Raw genomic sequence first — 22176 nt, forward strand, 5'->3', positions numbered from 1 at the left:
TGAAAGGGCTGCAGAGACGTGTTGATGTCTAACCAAAATGAATATTGGGAGTTTGGATAAAATGTGGTCTAATAAGCTGGCTTTTTACAGGACACAGCTGAACCTTTGCTGTGAGGTGCAAACTCATAACTATTGTTAAAAAAATGACGGCATCGCCAACTTGTGAGTTCTTTATGCGTACATAATGTCTACTAGTGATATTTTTCTGTATGACTAAATTATCTAAAAATACAGACTTTGAGCCCGGAGCCGGGGATCCTTAGATCAAATCTGACCAGTTGAACACCTATCATATGACAATATTTTGACAGAAAATACCGACAAAAATTTTTGTTTCTACTCTAGAAGATTTACAGTTATAAATTTAAATATGTGTCTCTGGCCAACAGGAGGAATTCTGGACCAAGAATGACAGTCTTTTGCAAACACCTACCTTATTTTTTTTATTCGTAAAGGGCAAATTTTGTAATAATATATCCGTGACGTTCACACATAATACCCCACTGACAGATCACTCCTGTCGTGTGCCTTTTAGGCCCGCCCCTCTTTTCAGTACTTTGAAGCCTCAGCTGCAACAAGCAGCTCCGAGCCCCACCCTCTCTGCGGGCTAGCCAGGATGATCCATCGACAGACAGGGGTTTCGAGGAGGTGGGCCCCGAATTGTGGGTGAGAAGCGCGCGCAGGCTCCCGCAACGATTCTTTCAGCTTTATTGATGAGGACCTGTAACAACAACAAAGCGGACGGTATCACACGTTAGGAAACTCACTCACGGAGGACTTGAGATTCTGTCTCGCTGTGAGTCGTGAACGGAAAGTATTGTAGCTCTGTTTAAGTTTTCGCTGTGCATGCCAGTTTCTTTACTAAAAATCTATGTATATTGATACTTAGAAAACATGTTCAAGTTCTAAGTCCTTTAAATTTTCTGGAAAACAAGTAAGAGTTTTCATCATGTGCTTTAGATTAAAATGTGTTCTTTTATGTTTCTGAATCACGCAGTATATTAGGCATTTTTTCCTTTCAGTATTCCAGCCAAAAATGGAAACGGCGTTTCCTGACTTGAGCAGCTCGACTGCATTTTTTCTCCTATGGTTGTTTTGAATGCTCCATGGCGTCAGTAAAAATGACACGCGGTGCCTCCAGTGTATTGTGCATTAAATATACGTGCATTTTATTCGCGCCTTTGGAATGTGACTGCAGAAAGAAGACACCTGGGGCTGACTGTATGCGTGGTTGCCCTGTAGCCCTCCTTGTCAAGCATGCGCTTTCCAAATGTGTGCACACCTCTGCTGTCTCACACAAGCTGCTGAATAGCAACTGGCTGTGAAGGCTGCACAGAAATTACTACCTTAAATAGTATAACATAACAACACAATACGGCATAACAACGTAACATTGCGTCATAGCTTCATATTCTAATATCGCATAACTTAGCCGAATATTGTATAGCATGACAAGGATAGGCAAAGCATGACAGTAATATAAGTAGGTTAAGAGAATAACTCGTCACCTAACCGAACATCCTGTACTGTAGCAGCATAAGACAACATAGCATCATACAGCAGACAGTGGTCTAACACCGTGACCTGACACATCATGACGCCTTATATATTGAAGCATATCAACATAACGTAATATACAACATCAATTAACCTAAAACAGCCACTAGATAATTCAGGCGGCTCAAGGGGGTCTTAGAAGTCACAAAACATTTCCCCCTGCCTCGAAACTCCTACATTGAAAACATGAGTTGTTCAGAAATCGGCCTTCTCCGGAGAAGCCACTTCCAGTACTTAATTTGTGCCGGTGCTCGGGACCAGCACTTACATCTTATTTTATGGCATTCCTCTAACTGCTGGTGCTGTCTGCCCATTTCCAGCAGAGCACATCAGCTCAGCAATGCAATACACACTGCAGTGGCAATAGCACCGCATCCTGGCCATTGGTGCCAGCATTTTGCAGCACTGGCAGGGGCAGTGGGCGGTGCAAGCTACTCTTGAATCCTAAGTGAAACTCTGGGCCCTGGCACCTATTTATGTGTTTTAATTAAGCACTGTTTACCTCCCCATCTCAGAACGTTGATCTCTCTCGCAATCTTTCACGTTCAACTCAGACACCTTTTCTGAGACTTCCTAGGCTGAGATCTTTAAACAACATTTTAAACATCGAAAGCTCTCTTGCGCCGGCTGCAGATATTACGTTTTAAGTTGTTCAGATCCTCTCCCTAGCTGGATGGAAAACCAATATTTTTTTTTGTTTGTAGTGTAAAGCTACCTCATATCAACCGGCGCAGGGATGCAATATAAATACAAATATTTATGCTCCCTGTATATATAATATATGCTATCACAGAACAGGGCATGACAGCAAAGAATGACATTACAACAGTGTTTAACATAACACAACACAGCAAGGCATGACACAATAGCCCAGTTCAGCATAATAGCATTAACACTGCATAGTCTGGCGTGTCATGACTGCATAAATGTATTATGACATGTAATGTCATATGAGCATAGTTTAACATAAAATGACACGCTCTAGAATAGTATAAGAAAGAATAGCATGAACTTATATAACAAAGTGGTAAAAGTAACCCAGCAGAACATACCTTCAGCTGGCATAGGGTAGCATGGCATGACATGACCTGCCATGATATAGCACAGCACCATAAAGTGCCATTTCGCAGTGTGCCCTACCTTGTGGTATGTCAAGGGCAGGCATTAAACCCCATCCCCCACTATGCGTGTCAGCAGAGGGAATCTTCCGCCGGCAAACAATGCGGGGCAGAGCAGCTCACACATGCCCTGCGGTGGTCTGTGCGGTATCGCATGACACCGCTGCTAATAGAATTCATACCTCTCCCTTCCTCACTATATTCCTGGAAGTCCACCGCAGTTCTGTGCAGTTTCTTACATTACTACGCGCACCCGGGTCAAGAAATGCTTTGTAAAACAGTGCAGAGTGTGTGAAGGTGTTGTCGTGTAATGTCTCCCTCTCCAGGCTCCTGAAGATGACGTCTCAGCCATAAGCAGGTCTGCACAAGCCCCTGAGACCAAGGAAGCAGGTGGGGTCCATAGCTGGAGGCAGTGCTTTGTGTTACAAGTATGCCAGCCCTATGGGGGTTGAGGATATTATCTACATACCTTTCATTACACATAAATGGTTTCTGGGACAGGTCTTTTCAGGTGTTTGTTACACCTATATTCTTGTGTAGTCTAACTTCTTTGTTGGATATAGCACACCACAAATTCGTCGTCGGTAAAGTAGGTTCAACCACACCCTAAAGCACATACTTTGGATGAAGCAACAATTGCGTAATAAAAGGGGTCTTGTGCTGCAGACACGAAAACCACCTTTTAGTTAAAATGCGAAAAACATAATTTTGCAGTTTTCACTTTGAAAATGGCGAAATCAATCCAGAAAAAAAGTGGACAGTCCACAGTACATCATCTTTTGGTCACGTATATACAGGGAGTAGAATATAAGCAACTATAATATGATTTGATTCAGAGTTGTTTTCTTATAAATGAAACACAACCAATCAAAAATGTCCAAACTCACGAAGTTTGAAAACTAAAGCAAATGGCGCACAAACGACCTGCAAAATCAAATAAAACAAGCCAAACAAGACCACCTGATGTAAAATTGGTTCAGACCCTTGTCCCTAAACAACAAACTTTTACCCCTTTGGTTTTAAATGAAATACGTTTATTCTTTTTTCTCCACACCGTTCTTTATAGGCTGTTTTTCTACCTTTGTGCACCTTGAGCTAAACAACGCTGTCTTTAAGCTACCCCCTTTTTCTTTAGTAAGCTATTTCGACTTTTAGTCTTCATCTTTGTTCGTCACTGGTTTTGTTAATTTTTTTTATGTTATCTGGCGCTAAGCAGGACAGCGCTGACGTGTTGCCCATAGCACTGTTGGTTGACTATGAGGGGAGGCACCGGTGCAGATAAAATCACAGACACTGCACTGAACACATGAGGTGTGTGCTTACCACGGGCAAACAGGGTATAATTTTGCCCCTTTTTTTATGCAGTAAAGTTTGATCCGAGACAGGGGCGACAGGGTTTATCCATGTGTAGGAATATTTAACAGAAACCAGCCAAGTGTGCTATTGCACTGCTCCTGAGTCGTTTACTGTCCTTTTATCCTGGCATGGTGAATTGTTGTCTCAAAAGACCCAGGCAATGTATGGTTTAGGTTCGGCTTGACAGCTCAACTTTTTGTAAGAATTATTGTTACCAATTATTTATACTATACTTAGGATGGGCTTTGGCTCCACCCTTGGCGAGTGTTTCCCTCTCACCTAATGCTATTGGCTGTTCTTCACCTTCTAGGAAGTGATTCCATTAGAATGCATGAGAAACTATTTTACATCTGAAAAGTACACGCAGACACCGTGCTGTTTCATACATGCCAGTAGACCTGATAGGAGTGGGGAAACTCGAGTTTTGGAGCAAAAAATGGCTTTATATGAGGTGTCTCCTGCCTAAAACCATCCCTGCTGCAAAATAAGCCACTGGAGAAAATTAATTGGCCCAATTTCCAGTTTGAAAATGTTACCATGTATGCTGTTTGCCACATTCAGTTATTTATCTCCTATATGCTTTCTACTCCGAAAACAATGTATTTGCTACTTTTCTTGAGCAACTGGTTTGTATGCTATCACATTCAAACTGGACCTGTTGGTTTTGCCAAAATCTATTCTTTCCTTTAAGGTGGCTATCACACAGCTTGGATCTAGCACTGACCTTTTTCTATCAGAGGCCGTAAGGATGCTGTGGATAAAACCTGCCGTCCTGTCCCATTTTCATCCACTTTATGATGTTGGATAGTTAGGCCAGACAGTTTTCAAGAACTGAATCATGATTGGAATCCAGGGACCCCCCCCACCCCAATGAGTCATTACTGAAAGCCGGGGACCCCAGCCTAAATATTTTTGATGACTTGAACCATAAAACAATACACAAAAAATACATAAACAAGCATTTATCAAACATATATATAAATGCTGAAATATATTTAATTCACAAACAAGTATAAAAAAAATCAACATTTTAATTTGAATTGAAAGGTTGGAGCATTTTTATATTCAATTGAGGTCACTAATCATCAATATCCGTTTGATGCACTTGCGCTGCTCCCAAAAATCAATCAGACGATAATAATTTTTAGCCTCCAGTTTCAAATTTCTTCACATTTACAGAATGTTTAAAATTTGTCATTTCTAGAAGCAGCTGCGGACCACCAGATGTGCCAGGACCACATGTTAAAAACCACTGGCTAGGGCATTTGAATATTTCTGTATAATTCCAGCGTTAAACACATTTTACCTTGACAAATACCAAGCATCACTTCTGTTATTTTCTCTGAAGCATGAACGCAGCACAGCCTGATGCAGTTTAATTAGTGCCTGTCTGCTGCGTGCGCTGTGATTCATGTACTCTTTCTTTTCCCCCCACTTCCTCCTGCCTCTGTCTTGTGCTCCTCCTCTGTACCTCCATCATTTTTCTTTTCGTACACCCACTCCCACGCTGTCCCTGATTGCTGCTTTCTTTCTCCCCCATGTTGCTTACCCACTCTGGCTTTTGTTTAACATATCACACAGCAGAGCAAGCTGCTGTGAAACATGTCTTTAAAAAAAATATATGACGCAGTCAATGCTGGTTGCATCCTACTGCTTTACTTTTTCACTTTAAGCCACGTTGAACAGCCACTTGTGACAAAGCCAATACATCTTGAATAGACAAGACCTATTGGCTTTGCCAATTTTTATTTTATAATGCTACCACAGTAAATGCAGCCTAAACAGTGTGTTCTGTATTGCAGAGTTCGGCCAACCCTGTCACATAATCGGTTCTAATTTATTCATAATTCCTGCACATCCCAACTGTAAGTGGTGTTTTTCATTTTCCTTTTTGATAAAAAAAAATGTAGAGGATATTTGCATCTTTAATATTGTCACATATCATCTTTTTGCATGTTATAAGAACTATTCATTTCTTCATGTTCACTTTTTCAAATGCATTGAGATCTGTGCATATTGTACATACACAAAAACTGTGATAATGCGCACAATATTCTGCAACAATTTTCCCAGTGCGATTTCATTATGTATGTTTTTGAATAGATGGTAACTTATTTTTAGCTGAAATGTTTGGTTTTACAGACCCATAAACATTAATTTTGCTCAATATTCTAGTGCACTATTTGTCTTGTCCCACTCCATAACCTGAGATCATGTATATAGTAATAATAATATTACGCTGTTCCTTCTTTGGTAATAGGACTGTGGTTTTAGGATGGCATAAGTATGGGAGACTGAGTCTATCCACGCAGTTAGTAACTGCCTGTCTAAATCCTGGCTAGCTCACAGTGCCTCACCCAAACCTCCCAACCCACTGGGGTAAAGGTGAACATGGCTACCAGAACATGACACTCTGCCTCCGCAGGGAAGCAGTGGAAACAGATCATACCCATTTCACTCGGTTACTCATGCATGCCAAGGCGAGAGATGCAAGATGAGTTTTCAATACATTTTTTGAAACACTTGCAATTTGGTATATAATGAGTGAGCTCTGTTAATTAGGCAGATGAAACAAAGCAAGGTAATCAGCATTACAAACATGGTAAAAAGATAAACAATCGGACCATGATGTATTTGGTTCTAGAAGTTCATACCTAACGCTATGTCTACCCCTGAAAGCATAGTGGTTGCAACCTTCTGGCTGGCCTGATCTAAGGGATTAGCCCCAGCCCAATACCTGGAAAAAGTATCAGGAATCTGTCTGTTGTGTAGGTGGCAATCCCCTCGGAGAGTTCCAGATTAGTGTCAGTCAAGCTGCTTGTCACACAGCATGCGTCCCAGGGATCGTCATGGCAAGAATGCCCTTTACCCTCCTTGGGGCAGTGCATGGTTTATATAGTAAAACCATATAATATTGGGAACACAGTTCCTATGTAATGCTGTGTCTTGGAAAATGAAGCTGTTTCCTGAACGGGCAACACTAGTTAGCATATGGTGTATGTCGCTCCACAGCCTTAGACAAGAAGTGCTGATTATGTATGGTGCAAGGGTGATAGAACGAGCAATGTATTCCTTGCTTTCCAAGAATAAAGCAAACTCATAAATTGTTTAAAGGCCATTGGTCAAAAGCAGCTTTACTAACATGAATACATGTGAATAAAAACATAAACTATAAAACTAAGCTAAAACAGGGGTGACCAACCGGGGTCCTAAAACAGTCCTCGCAACAGTAACACTTTATTCTGCAGGCATGTTTGGCACAGTGATCTGATTTATATGGCACATTTACAGTGACACATTCTCCAGTATATTTATAATGACAAATTATAGATTCAGATGGCATATTTATCAAGGCACTTCACTCAATGAATAAATGGATAGAGGAGTGGAGCACAGCTCGAAAACCCGATTTACATTAAAGAGGTGTCTGCCTTGAAGGACTAAGTACAATGATCATCCCCATTTTTTTTTTTTAATATTCTTTTTAAAAAAGAGGTAGTCATTCATGATGCATATGTTTTCAGAGAGTGCTTTTCATAGGCTGTGTCCTTGGATTGCCCAGTCTGCTTCCTTTTCAGCTGCAGAATTGTCAAGGTGTGTTGAGTAGGCTTTAGTTTGAGTGTTGTAAGTGTTCACAAGCGTTGTATTTTATTCTGTTGTTCCTGTATTTCCGACTTCCCTATGGGCGTATGTGTAAATTAGGCAGATAGCTTTGAACCTTACCTTGGCCTTGACTTGAGAGCCAATGATCCAATATCAAGCAAACTAAAAATGAGCCACAATACCAGGTGCTAATCTGGCTATAGTGTTGTCCACTATCTGTAGATGAAAGATTTGATACATTGGCTGGCTGAAGTCCAGGTAGCTGGTGTATGTGGTTCAGTTATGATGGTAGCTCTCACTACAACTGCTTTATCCACCTTGGCAACGCAGTAAGAGCATGTCATATTAGTCAGATAGCATATTTGTAATAGTGCACTACTTTGATGGTATATTTATATTTTAAATGGTATTTAGGAACATTTTGTTTTTTAAGTTGTTTATAAGGGATTATTGTTTGGTGCATGGAGGAGAACAAAAATCTCCAGTAATTCTAACCAAACTCCATTCCAAAACACTTACCCATTTGTCGATAAAACTACCATTGTTTCTAGGCTTGACCTCAGATATTTCCTTATAACCAGATATGCTTTTGAGATTTTTGAGCTAAAATCTTTGCTATATCCTCGATCATTTCAGCAGAGGTCCCCAGCAGTGAGTTGTTGTGTCCTTTTAAAGCTTCATAGCAAACAAAGTTAAAGTCAGCAGGCAGTAGAGCTTCACTTGCAATTGTGCAAAATCAAATACCTGGGCCCATGTTTACACACCTCTTGTGCTGGGTTTGTGCCACAAAAGTGACGCAAACCAGCACAAAACATTTTTTATTGTATGTACTTTCTAGCGCAAAGCACTGCTTTGCAGCAGAGGGGCATTACATGGGTGGTACAAGGACATCCCCATGCGTTTTGAGGCAAAACCCTATCCACTAACAAAAATAGACAGGGTTTTGCGGTAAAAATAACTCCACTTTGAAGCAGGCATTAAAGGGAGAAATACTTTTATTTCTCCTTTCTTATCCGACTTTGCATGTATGCTGCACTGTACTGTGTGCGTACAAAGTGGTAAATGTACCCCTCAGGTACAAAACCTATACCAGACTTTCGCAGACACCCTTGCACTATAGGGCAAAGGTGTGTGCCTGATGCTCAGCAGCCTGATTGTGCGCCGGTGCCAGGGAGAGGGTAGGAGAGTGACAACTCTGTAGATATAGCGCTTTCCTCCTCTTGCCTTTCAGAAAACACAGCACCGCAACTCTGGGTGCTGCACTGCATTGTGACTGGCCTCTAGTGTCTTCCAAAATCACGGTGTTTGGCGCTGGTGCATGTGGTGGTTGTGCTCGTTTGTGCATGCGGTCATGCCAGAAGACAAAATGGAACTCACAGGGGTGTGAGGAAAGAGGGCAAAACAATGTCCATCAGTTTAGAAAGAGTTAGTAGGATCATCAGTGGAGCCAATAACAGGGAATGATGAAGGCCACATAGGATGAAGCAGGCATGTAGCAGTGTCTGGATGCTGACAATCTGGCTTTCTACAACATGAATGCGGACCCGAGACAGCATGCACTTCCCAGGATGGTTTGCTGCTTCTGGAGCTTGCAAATCCAGGACCTCATGATCCTCTCACCAGAGCAGCAAGTGTGAAGAATAACCTGATTATGAATGGAGCCAATATCTTTATCTTCTCAGATCCCAACAGCACCAGGAATCTAAGACACAAATAGAAATTGATTTAAGAAAAGATCTGATGTTGTAAGGGATTGAGGGTTTCCTTTGGTATCTAGCCAAACTGAAGGCTAAACAGCCAGGCTCTATCTGAGATTTTTTTGAAGTTCTAAAAGGGTCAAGAGGTCACAGCTGCCCCCCCTTATTTAATGTAAATTTTATTGAGTAACGATAATGGTTTGCCTAGTACCCATATCCTCCAAATGTCTTAGAGGGGTTTATGAGTTAATACTTGGTTAAGGTTAGCTTTTACATTGTTAAAATTGGTATTTCACTAATATATCTAAGAGTATTTTCATTCTCCTTTCATCTCCCGATTCCCCACTTATGTTGAGTCCTCGTGGCCCTAAGGGTGCCGATTAACTATATTTTCTTGAGATGTGCTAAATATGTTGAATATACTTCTCTTTTTCCAGAGGTTTTAGTGCATTGTGTTGAAAATGTGCTTTGAGTCCTTCTACTTTGAGGATAAGGCAATGCCAAGTGTATGATTGCAATAAATATTCTTTAAAACTAAAAACAACCAATTTCTGGAGCTATGTCTTCTGCGTAGACTTCCGGCTCATAAAATTAAAAGCATTTGCAGCAGGAGAATCTTCTGAAGAGAAGTAAAAATTCAACAGTAGGAATCACTTGCAAGATATATTCAATTGCTACCTAAGATAGACCTCTCAACGCTCTTAAAAATCTGGCGCGTGCATACTTGAACACACAGGCCTTTATCATGCCCCTGGCGGTCCAAAGACTGCCAGAGCCGCTGTGGCGGTGTCACCGCCAACGAGTCGGCGGTGAATACCTCCAAATTAGGAGTTTGGCGGTTTGGCTTCAGCCACATTACTGCATTCTGCCAGGCTGGAGGTGAGCACCTCCAGCACAGCAGATGGTGTGATGCCGTTAGCGGTATCATGAGGCAGGAGCCCGCCAGCATTTTTCTGCCGTCACACCACCAGAAAAAGTTGGCGGTCTTGCACCCTGGCGACAGGAATAAACATTCCTGTCGCCAGGATACACTCGCACACACATCCACATCCACATACCCGCACACATGCACTCACATACTCCCACACACAAGCAAATGCACCCCCACTCACCCATGCACTTGCGTCATACACCCCGATTCACACTAACATACATACTCAAACACCGCACTCACGCACGCATTCTCTCCCCATCCCCCAGCGCACACATACATTCCCACCCCCCTCCCCAGCACATAGTCACATCCCCTGCCCCAGTGCATACATACATTCACACCCCCTCCCCAGCGCATACATGCATTCACACCCCCTCCCCAGCGCATACATGCATTCACAAACCTCTCCCCCTGCACCACATACACGCACTGACCCGCTCTCCCCGTTCACTCACAGAAACACGCACCATCCTCCACCGTCCACTCACACACTCACCACCTCCCCGTCCAGTTACATACACATGCACACGCATACATGCACTCACCCGCTCTCCCCCTCCACTCACACAAACACGCACCACCCTCCCTGCCCACTCACACAAACACTCTGCCCCCTCCCTGTCCACTTAGACACATGCACACGCATACACGCACTCACCACTTCCATCCACTCAATCGTACCCACGCACTCAATTGCTCACACACACACTTACGCACTCACCCCATCCACACTCACTCACCCTCACCCCATCCACAAACAATCCCTCACCCCCATCCACAATCACTCACGCCCCACCCCATACACACTCACACACGCAGACACACACCCACAAACAACCCCCCGCATTCACAACATTCGCACATGCACTGACACACACAGACAGATGCGCACACACACACACACCCTTCCCTGTCAGACAACCCACTTATCTGGTCCGTCGAGGACGTCGTCCGAGAGGGGACGGATCCTGGCGCTTCCACTGCCGGCAGCACCTCGCCATCTGGACATCGCCACAACTAATCAGAATTCGGAATGCAAAGATAATTGTTTACATCTTTAAAATGTTTGCTAATATATTCACATTACTGATAACTTAAGATTTTACAGTGAAAAAACAATGCTTTCTATAACTTCCGAACAGAAGCAGCACCATTGTGCATGCTTCAGAATTGCATACAATAGGTCAGTGGCCTCCAAGTAAGAAATATGGCCAAATTCGATGCACATAAGCATCTGCCTTAGTGAGTAATTCTTAATATTAGAGATCACATTATATATGGAATACTAAATATGTAGATTTTTGTAGTGACAGTAGTTCTGCTCTCATAGAGCACACTATCAATAGTCTTCTTTATATTGTATTCAGACATAAAGTAATGGTTGTTTCATAAACCAAGTGCTTAAGTACCAAACAAATAAGCCATGGAGTTCAAAACAAGCCATAAGATGTAAAGGCACCCTGGCAACTCTTAGAGATTTCACTATTTACTCAATCGGTCCTTGTTTAGTAGAGTAGGCCTTAATATGCAGTCTAAATCAGGAGTACCTTATGTAAGTCCAGGAGTGTTGGATCCTTGCCATTTCTTTTAGTTATCCACTTACTATGATAATGTGCTCTTTTTTACATTAGCTGTATTTGAATCCATCTTAAGTGGATGTCTTGAAAATTTGCCATTGATTTGTCCTCTCTGAACTTGTGTCAGGCACCCATTGTATAAAGAAGTTGCGATTACAGTTGGTACTAAATCTGTGAAGTGCATATACTTTGCTTTTCAATATAAATTCTATTGAATAATGCTGCAAAATATTTATGGCTTTACATTTTGGCAAGCGAAGCTTCCCTACAGATAAGTACATCTGAACTCGGAATTTCCGAAGGTAATAATTTGACTTTCATCAAAATGTGGCTTCTGTGTGTACTGGTTCACATGACTTGCAAGTGTGGTTGACGCTATCTGTAAGTCTACTATGACATGAACAATCAAATTATCACCCACATAGCATCACATTCTACTTTGTTGGGTGGTGACGGGGCTGTTTATAATGCCTATCAATGCATCCTCAAAATCAATATGATAGATGTTGAACAAATACGTTTCTGGTACGAATTCTTGTTGGAGTCCCCATCCACACTGAATCTTTTTAGGAATATTGCATTCTTTACACAACTAACCATAGTGTAAGGCCTGCATATAACTTACTTGTCATACTTGACAGACTGCAAGGGCGCCACATCTCAGTATTTTGTTGCAGAGTAGAGCACAGTCAATTCAAACAAAGGCTATGAAGAAGTCAGGAAATGTACAAAGCAGTGGAAGCACCACGGTGTGCTCAGGATGGGAAGCAATAAGTGCCAGTTCCATAGCATTATACATCATTGGATCATCTTGAGCTGGTGTAATAACTTCACTTCCAGTCAGTTAAGGAGTTCAGCCAATATCAGTCATTCAAATATTTTTGCCTGCAGGATCAGCATATCTATTAGGCACTAATTTAATGGATTAATTTTCCCCCCTTCTTTAGGTGGTTTGGGATTAATATTGCCCCTTTCTATAATTCAGGTATATTCCATTTCTCCAGTAGTGCTATATTATGGTCCTCATTACGATTTTGGCGGTCTTACTAGAAGACCACCAAAGACGAAGGCGCCATTATACCGCCAGTGCTGGCGGTATATGTGGCTCCCTATTATGAATTTTCTGCTGGGCCAGCGGAAAAGTCACATAAACATTGCAGCTGGCTCATAATAGAGCTGGCAGCAATGTTGATGTGCAGCGGGTGCAGCAGTACCCATCGCACATTTCAAAAACGCGATGGGGCTGTGCCTGGGGGCCCCTGCACTGCCCATGCCAAGCGCATGGGCAGTGCAGGGGCCCCCCGAGACCCCCTTACCGCCAGCCTTTCCATGGTGGTGTCTACCGCCATGGACAAGCTGGCGGTTGGGGATTCCGCCTGGTTGTATGTTGGAGGGGCTGACGGTATGGCTGTGGCTAATGCACCACGGTCATAATACGCTGGCGGTACACCGCCAGCCTGTTGGCGGTCTTACCGCCAGCTTACCGCCGGCCGCTAGGGAAGTAATGAGGCCCTATGTGTTGATAGTAATAAGTGCAACTACCATCAAGCCTCTTGGTCTTCTACATCAGGTCCCCAGTTCTGTTGCATATGTTTTTACGGAGATTGCCCTATACGTAATTGTTCGAAATTGGGTCTCTAGTTGGCAGAGGTATGCACCCTGTCCAAACATGGACCACACTCCTAGTCAGGGTAAGTCAGTTACACTCCCTAAATTAACCTGTGCCCTCTGGTAGCTTGGCACAGAGCAGTCAGACTCAACTTAAGAGGCAATGAGCAAAGTATTTGTGCAATACTCTATTACAGTGACACAGTGCAAACACCACAAAAAGACTCCACACCTCTGTAGGAAAATAAAATATCTTTATCCTGTCAAAATAAGACAAAAATAACAAAAATTAATTCAATATTTTTCAAGTAATATTTTAAGCAGGGAATCGTAGTACTTTAGAACACAGGCACACATGCACTTCTCTTAGTGTTATTACGGTAATTATAGTTTAAGTACATCAGTCTCTGTCAGGGTATCGAGAAGCAGGACTGTCCCAGTGGGGGATTGCAAGAAAGGAAAACGGTGTTTCAAAAGGCACTCCCGGCCACCCATGAAATGCCAAACAACAGCAAGGACCACACAATCCCACAGTACCTGAGCTCCGACTGGAGCAACAAAAGTGTCATTCTCCTGGCTCGAGGCTGTCTCACGGCAATCTCCCTGAGCTGAGAGGCAGCGTGACGACAGTCGGACAGGCTGGTAGACTTAAGGCAGACAAGTCCAGCGGCCAAAGTGGGATGCAGGGTCCCAGTGCAGTGATCTCGCTCACAGCTGGCCCTGCTTTCCTGAGCGCGGCTTCGGCAGAAACTCCGTCCCAGAGAGAATCCCTGGTTGTTAAGACGATGCTGGGGTCCGCACTCAAAGCCGTGCCTCTGCACTGCGGTATCAGCTCACACACACAGTGGGCGATTTACTATCTGTGCAGAGTGCACGTCATTGTAGTTTGTACTTGGAGGTCAAAGAGCAAACGCTGGAGCTCTGCAGAGCGTAGTGTTTGATCTGGTGAAAACAAAGTCCCTGATGACTGTTAGGCTTCGACAACAGGAGTCAAGCCAACAAGCCCTTGGAATACTTGGGTAGCAAAAAGGTTGTAGAGGGAAGGTTCAATCCTCCCTCACTGCCAGAGGTAGTAGGCAGCAGGCCAACACAGCAGACCAACTACAGTGGTAGTTCCTCCTGGCAGCACGGCAATCAGCAGGCAGCGGGCCAGCACAGCAAAGCAAGTAGCCAAGTTGCATTTGCTCCTGGCAGTGCAGTTCCTCCTCTTGGCAGCATCTCCTCAAGACCCAAAAGTGAACTGATTTGGTGGGGTTTGGGTCCAGTACTCATACCAAAATGTGTCATTGAAGTGGAGGGAGAGTTCAAAAGAAGGCATTGAAGATCACAAGGTTTCTTCCTTTCCTTCCCTGGCTTCACTCTACAGGGGGGTATGCAGCCCTTTGTGTGAGGAGAGGCACAGCCCTATTCAGGTGTAGGTATGAGCTCCTGCCTCCCATTTAGCCAAGGAAGACCCATCTGCCTGGTGATGGGCCATCAGGATGCACATGTCACACCCAACCTCCCTTTGTGTATGGTTGTCTAGAAGGAATGCACAAAGTCCAGCTGTCATCTACCCCAGTCGTGTATTCAGAAATAGGCACAGGCACAGAATGGTTAAAGTAAGAAAATGCCAACTTTCTAAAAGTGGCATTTTCAGTCTTACAATTTAAAATCCATTTAAATTGTGAGTCCAGAGACACCAAACGCCATATTTCTGTCTTCTCCCAATTGAAAGTTACACTTAAAAGATGCTTCAAGTTAACCCCAATGTTAACCTATGGGAGAGATGAACGAGTTACTTACCTTCGGTAACGACTTTTCTGGTGGATACATTAGCTACCTGTGGATTCCTCACCTCATGAATACTCCCATAGCGCCAGCATTCGACGGAAATCTTCTTACTAGTCTCTGCACGTCGACGAGGACGTCACTGTCTCGCACGCGACGCCGTCTGACGTCATACAGGCAATAAGAGGTCCTCGACGACGTGCGGACGTCAGTACCAATCATTTTTTTACGTGCATGAGAACAACCAGGCAATGCAATGAAAGAACAAAGCAACATCCATTATATTGTAAAAATACACCACATTGTATGAATAACTGTAAATCTTTTTATGTACATATATATATATATATATATATAAAACTCTCTCTTTTAAAATATATACACACACCAAGTATATACATAAAGATATATACACATATACCTATATATATATAAATATATTATATATATACATCTATTGCACCCTCAAAGATCAAGAGGAGCGCACTCAAGGATTACTTGGCAAGACCATAAAGGCAACGGGGAGGCGGGTGGGACCGTGAGGAATCCACAGGTAGCTAATGTATCCACCAGAAAAGTCGTTACCGAAGGTAAGTAACTCGTTCTTCTGATGGATACAACTACCTGTGGATTCCTCACCTCATGAATAGAGTCCCAAAGCAGTACCACGCCCGGCGGTGGGTGCCTAAATGGTCAAACCAAGAAATCCTGCAGCACTGACCGTGCAAAATGGCCGTCCCTTCTAACCTCAGAATCTAAACAGTAATGTTTTGCAAAAGTGTGAAGGGACGACCAAGTTGCGGCCTTGCAGATGTCGACCACAGGAACACCTCTGGCTAAGGCCGAAGTGGCCGACTTAGCTCTGGTGGAATGAGCTCTAATGCCCTCAGGAGGATCCTTCTTTGCCAAAGAGTAACATATTTTAATGCAAAGAACAACCCACCTGGATAGTGTTCTCTTGTGGACTGCCTTTCCTCTCCTCTTGCCCACGTATCCAATAAACAGCTGATCCTCCAGCCTGAAATCCTTTGTTCTATCGATAAAGAAGCTCAACGCTCTCTTTGGGTCCAAACGGTGCAGTCTTTCTTCCTCTTTGGAAGGATGAGGCGGAGGATAGAACGTGGACAAAGTAATTGCCTGAGCCAAATGGAAGGGTGAAACAACCTTCGGGAGGAAAGCAGCCTTGGTCCTCAACACCACCTTATCCCCATAAAAAGTTGTATAAGGGGGTTTTACTGATAAGGCCTGCAACTCACTCACTCTCCTTGCTGATGTTATAGCTATCAGGAAGACTGTTTTTAAAACCAAATACCTCAAGGGGCAAGAATGCATAGGTTCAAAAGGGGACCCCATAAGGAAAGTCAGGACTAAGGACAAATCCCATTGCGGCATAACGAATGGCTTTGGAGGATATTGATTTAGAAGACCTTTCAAGAATCTGATAACAATAGGGGATTTAAATAAAGATGGTTGGTCTGGAAGACATATGAAGGCTGACAAGGCCGATAAATAACCTTTAATGGTAGCCACTGCACAACCTTTCTGCGCCAGAGATAGAGCAAAAGACAAAACGTCCGATAGATGAGCTTGTAAAGGATCAATCTGCCTCTCTCCACACCACGCAACAAATTTAGACCACCTATTAGCGTAGATAGATTTAGTGGAGTGTCGCCTGGCCGCTAATATAACATCCACTACCTCAGGCGGGAGAGAGAAGGAACTCAGGTTGCCCCGTTCAATCTCCAGGCATGTAGGTGCAGACTCTGGAGGTTGGGGTGTAGAACCTGCCCCTGCGACTGCGAGAGGAGGTCTGCCCTGAAAGGGAGACGGAGCGGCGGGCACGTTGAGAGTTGGAGAAGGTCGGAGTACCACACCCTCCTTGGCCAATCCGGAGCTATTAAGATTACTAGAGCCCGGTCTTGGCGAATCTTCCTCAATACTCGAGGAATCAAGGGTATGGGAGGAAACGCGTAAAGCAACTGGCCGCACCAGGTCATTTGAAACGCGTCCCCCAACGCTTCCTGCATCGGATACTGAAGGCTGCAGAACAACAGACAATGCGCGTTCTCTCGAGTGGCGAACAGATCTACCCGAGGAAACCCCCACTTCTGGAAGATTAAACGGACTTGATCTGGATGGAGACGCCACTCGTGGTCTGCCGAGAAGTGGCGACTGAGACTGTCCGCACGCACGTTCAAGACTCCGGCCAGATGGTTTGCTATCAAGCAAATCCGATGGTCCTTTGCCCAGGACCATAGTCGAAGAGCTTCTCTGCAGAGAAGGTACGACCCCACTCCTCCCTGCTTGTTTATGTACCACATCGTGGTAGTATTGTCCGTTAGGACCTGTACCGACTGACCACGAAGGGAAGGGAGGAAGGCCTTGAGAGCCAGACGTACAGCCCGTAACTCTAACAGATTGATGTGAAAAATCTGTTCCTCTGGAGACCAAAGACCTTTGATCTCCAGATCCCCCAGATGAGCTCCCCACCCTAGAGTGGAAGCATCCGTTATGACTGTGGCCACTGGTGGCGACTGCTGGAACGGTTTTCCTTGTGAAAGATTGTTGCTTGCAATCCACCACTTCAAATCCACAGCAGCATCTCTGGAGATCTTGACAGTACCCTCTAGATCCCCTCTGTGTTGAGACCACTGCCTTCGGAGGCACCACTGAAGAGCCCTCATGTGCCAGCGAGCATGCGTGACCAACAGAATGCAGGAGGCAAAAAGACCGAGCAGACGAAGGACCTTGAGGACTGGAACTACCGCTCCATTTCGAAACATTGGAACCAAATCCTGAATATCTTGAATCCGCTGAGGCGGAGGAAAGGCCCGACCCAATGTCGTATCCAGTACTGCCCCTATGAACAGGAGGCGCTGAGAGGGCTCCAGGTGAGATTTGGGCTCGTTCACCGAAAAGCCCAGGTCGAACAACAACTGGGTTGTTGACTGCAGATGACGCAACACAAGCTCCGGGGACTTGGCTTTGATCAACCAATCGTCCAAGTAAGGGAATACTGCTATCCCCTTCCTTCTGAGCTCTGCCGCAACCACCGACATCACCTTCGTGAAGACTCGAGGTGCTGAAGTAAGACCAAACGGAAGGACCGCAAACTGGTAGTGTTGCGATCCCACCACAAACCGGAGATACTTCCTGTGTGACTTGAGTATCGGGATATGAAAGTAAGCATCCTGCAAGTCGACAGACACCATCCAGTCTTCCATGTTCAACGCCAAAAGCACCTGTGCTAGGGTCAGCATCTTGAACTTTTCCTGCTTGAGGAACCAATTCAAGATCCTCAGGTCCAGAATTGGTCTCAAACGACCATCCTTCTTGGGAATCAGGAAATACCTTGAGTAAACTCCTTGACCCCTTTCCTGCTCCGGGACCAACTCCACCGCGCCCTTTAAAAGGAGGACTTCTACCTCCTGTTCTAGCAACAGGAGGTGTTCTTGTGAACAATACGAAGGGCGGGGCGGGATGAGGGGCGGAAACTCCCGAAAGGGAAGGGTGTAGCCTTTTCCCACAACACTGAGAACCCAAGTGTCCGACGTAACAGTCTCCCATTTGGTGAGAAAATGCTGTAATCTTCCCCCTACAGGAGAGGAGTGAGTGGGAAATGGTGGAAGCCTAAGGCTGCTTCCCCTGCTGCACCCCGCCAGAGGATGAGGAAGAGGCAGAGTGCTGCTGAGAGGCTCCCCTGGTGCGGACCCTACCCCTCCCCCTAAAAGATCTATAGGGATGGGAAGAGGCAGGTTGCTGATATCTTCCCCGAAAGGAAGAGGAGGAAGAGCCACGCCCAAATCCACGAAACCTCCTGAAGAATCTGGAAGAGGCCGTGGAAGAAGGAGCTTGGAGTCCCAACGACTTAGCCGTGGCCCTGCTCTCCTTAAAACGTTCCAAGGCCGAATCACCCTTAGCCCCAAACAGTTTGTCCCCATCAAACGGGAGATCCAACAATGTGGACTGTACATCTGCCGAAAAGCCCGAGTTACGGAGCCAGGCCTGTCTCCTTTCCACCACAGTTGTGCCCATTGCTCTGGCTACCGAGTCGGTGGTATCCAGTCCCGTCTGGATAATTTGGGTCGCAGCAGCCTGGGCATCAGAGACAAGATCCAAAAGACCCTGGGGAAGCTCTGTAAACGAAGAGGAGATGTCATCCATCAGAGCATGAATATACCTCCCCAGGATACAGGTCGCATTAGTGGCTTTTAACGCCAGACTGCAGGACGAAAAAATCTTCTTCGACTGCGCCTCTAGCTTTTTTGAGTCTCTGTCCCCAGGCACCGTCGGGAAAGAACCAGGCGCTGACTTGGACGAACAGGAGGCCTGCACAACCAAGCTCTCCGGCGTAGGGTGCCTAGATAGGAAACCAGGATCAGTTGGAGCCGTCCGATACCTCCTGGCCACGGCTCTGTGAACTGCTGGGGAAGATGCCGGCTTCTTCCACACCTCTAAAACCGGATCCAGCAGAGCGTCATTAAAAGGTAATAGAGGCTCCGCCGCGGCTGAGGCCGGATGCAACACCTCTGTCAAAAGGTTTTGTTTCGCCTCCACCACCGGCAAAGGCAGGTCCAAAAAACTAGCTGCCTTCCGTACCACTGTATGAAAGGAAGCAGCTTCCTCGGTATATTCCCCCGGGGACGAAAGGTCCCACTCAGGGGAAGTGTCCAGCCCACTGGCCGACTCCAGTCCACGCAGCCCATCACCCGAGTCCTCTAGCTCTCCTTCCTCTAGGGCTCGTTGGTACTCCTGCTCCTCTAGTACCCGGAGAGCACGCCTCCTTGAATGCAGTCGTTGCTCAATCCGCGGAGTCGACAACACCTCCGCCGAAGTCGGAGATCGGCGCCGATCTTCCGAAGCCACCGACGCCGCATCCGGCGCCACAGGTAACTTCGGCGCCGACTGAAGAGCAGATGAAACGGATGGACCCACCGGAGTCACAGGCCGAAATCTCGACGTCGACGGGATGGAAATCCCTGGGGCCAATCCCTCCGAAGCCATCGGAGCGGCCACCGGCGCCGACACTGGCGCCGAGCCCACGTTCCCAAACGGGAGAAAGGGCATAAAGGGTGCCGGCCGAAGAGGCGCAGGATCACCCAAAGAAAAGGCCAAAGGCCCAGCCGGAGCACCCCCTGGAGCCATCTGTTGGAAGATGGCATACATCGCATTCAAGAATGCGGAACTATCGGCTCCAGGGGTGGGAAAAGCCGGATACTGGGGTGCCTGACTCGGAGGCGACCCCGACGCCGGCCTCGGCGTCTGCGCCGGAGAAAACACCTGAGGCTCCAATACCTCAATCACCGACGCCTGTCCAGGCGAAGTTGGAGACGTCGGAGAGAGCAACGGCGTCGAAGGATGCGGCGTCACCGTGGGGCTGACCTCCCATGTCCTCCGGCGCCGATCCGGAGACCTGGAACGAGCCTCCCTTGAATGACGCCGAGATTCTCTACGGCGCCGGGAGTCTCGATGACGCCGATGTCTTGGAGAAGACTTTTTCTTGTGATGCTTCTCCTTTGACTTGGCCATAAACAGCTTCGCCTCGCGTTCTTTAATGGCCTTCGGATTCATGTGCTGACACGAATCACAAGTCGAGACGTCGTGGTCGGAGCTCAAACACCAAAGGCAATCGGAATGAGGATCCGTCACCGACATCTTGCCTCCACACTCACGACAAGGCTTAAATCCAGACTTTCTCTGCGACATTATTTCCACAGAGAAAGAGTACGCAGCAAGATATACACTGTAACCGCAAGAGTAACAGTTGCTCCCTCGAAGATAACCGTTTCGAATGCACGGAAAAAAGGGAACTGACGTCCGCACGTCGTCGAGGACCTCTTATTGCCTGTATGACGTCAGACGGCGTCGCGTGCGAGACAGTGACGTCCTCGTCGACGTGCAGAGACTAGTAAGAAGATTTCCGTCGAATGCTGGCGCCATGGGAGTATTCATGAGGTGAGGAATCCACAGGTAGTTGTATCCATCAGAAAGGCCTTGCAGTAGTGAAAAATGAATGTAACCGTTTATCAAGACCTGGAAACATTCAACTTAAAAGTGATTGTCCAACTTTATAAGTACATTGGACCTTCTCCTTGGGTTTGACTAGGGCTTGCCTTAGGGGTGACATACGTAATAAAAAGTAAGGTTTAGGCCTGGCAAGTTGGTGCACCAGCCAGTTCAAAATTGTGGTTTTAAACTGCACTTACAGGCTCTGCAGTGGCAGGCCAGAGGCATGTTTGCAGGGCTGCTGTAGTGGGTGGCAAAATCACTGCTGCAGACCCACTTGTAGCTTTTAATTTACAGGCCCTGGGCATATATAATACATGTTACTAGGGTTGTACAAGTAAATTAAATATGTCAATTGTGGATAAGCCAATTTTACCATGGTTGAGAGTACAGAGCACCTGCACTTTAGGACTGGTGTGCAGTGGAAATGTGCCCAAAATCCTAAAACCCAGCAAAAATGAAGTCAGAAATTAAGAGCTCAGAGAGCAAAAAGTTGGGGAAACCACACCAAGGATGCCAGGACTAACAGTAATTTTGAGGACTTTTAAATGTATGTGTCTACAGTGACTTGTTATGTAATTTGACCATGTATCTTCCCTTATGCCACTCTGGATCCAGTCTTTTTTTTAATGTGTGAATCTTCATCCCATTAATGCCCAGAACGGCCCATCACTTTTTTGTGTGGGTTTACCTATGACATGATCATATTCTTTAACCCTGTGCATATGGCTAAAAGAAATATGTAATGCTTCTGCTTCCTGACATCTTCATATCAGCCTTAACAAACTATGCCGCTGTCTGCTGTTCTATTTTATATCAGCATGAAATCACCTATAGTTGAACCACTTTTCTCCTCTACTAACTGTTTGTGATGGATATAGGTTTTACATCTTTGCTGCATTGCCTTCAATCTGCTTCAAGTGATTGCATTTGCCTCCATAATGGTTTTC

General features: G+C 45.4%; 1 protein-coding gene across 2 annotated transcripts in view; it reads left to right on the forward strand.

The window, feature by feature from the left end:
- The first annotated feature begins 481 nt into the window (after positions 1 to 481).
- LOC138300290 (calcium homeostasis modulator protein 2-like) overlaps positions 482 to 22176 on the forward strand; it is a 55861-nt gene continuing 34166 nt past the window's right edge. The window contains exons 1-2 of one of the 2 annotated variants that reach the window (XM_069239478.1): positions 484 to 796; positions 5834 to 5896. The gene's annotated coding sequence lies outside the window, so the exon portion shown is untranslated. Of the gene's footprint in view, positions 797 to 5833; positions 5897 to 22176 lie in introns of both variants that reach the window. The other variant, XM_069239479.1, reaches the window with a different exon arrangement.

This window comes from Pleurodeles waltl, chromosome 6 (assembly GCF_031143425.1).
Source record: "Pleurodeles waltl isolate 20211129_DDA chromosome 6, aPleWal1.hap1.20221129, whole genome shotgun sequence".
NCBI classification, from domain to species: domain Eukaryota; kingdom Metazoa; phylum Chordata; class Amphibia; order Caudata; family Salamandridae; genus Pleurodeles; species Pleurodeles waltl.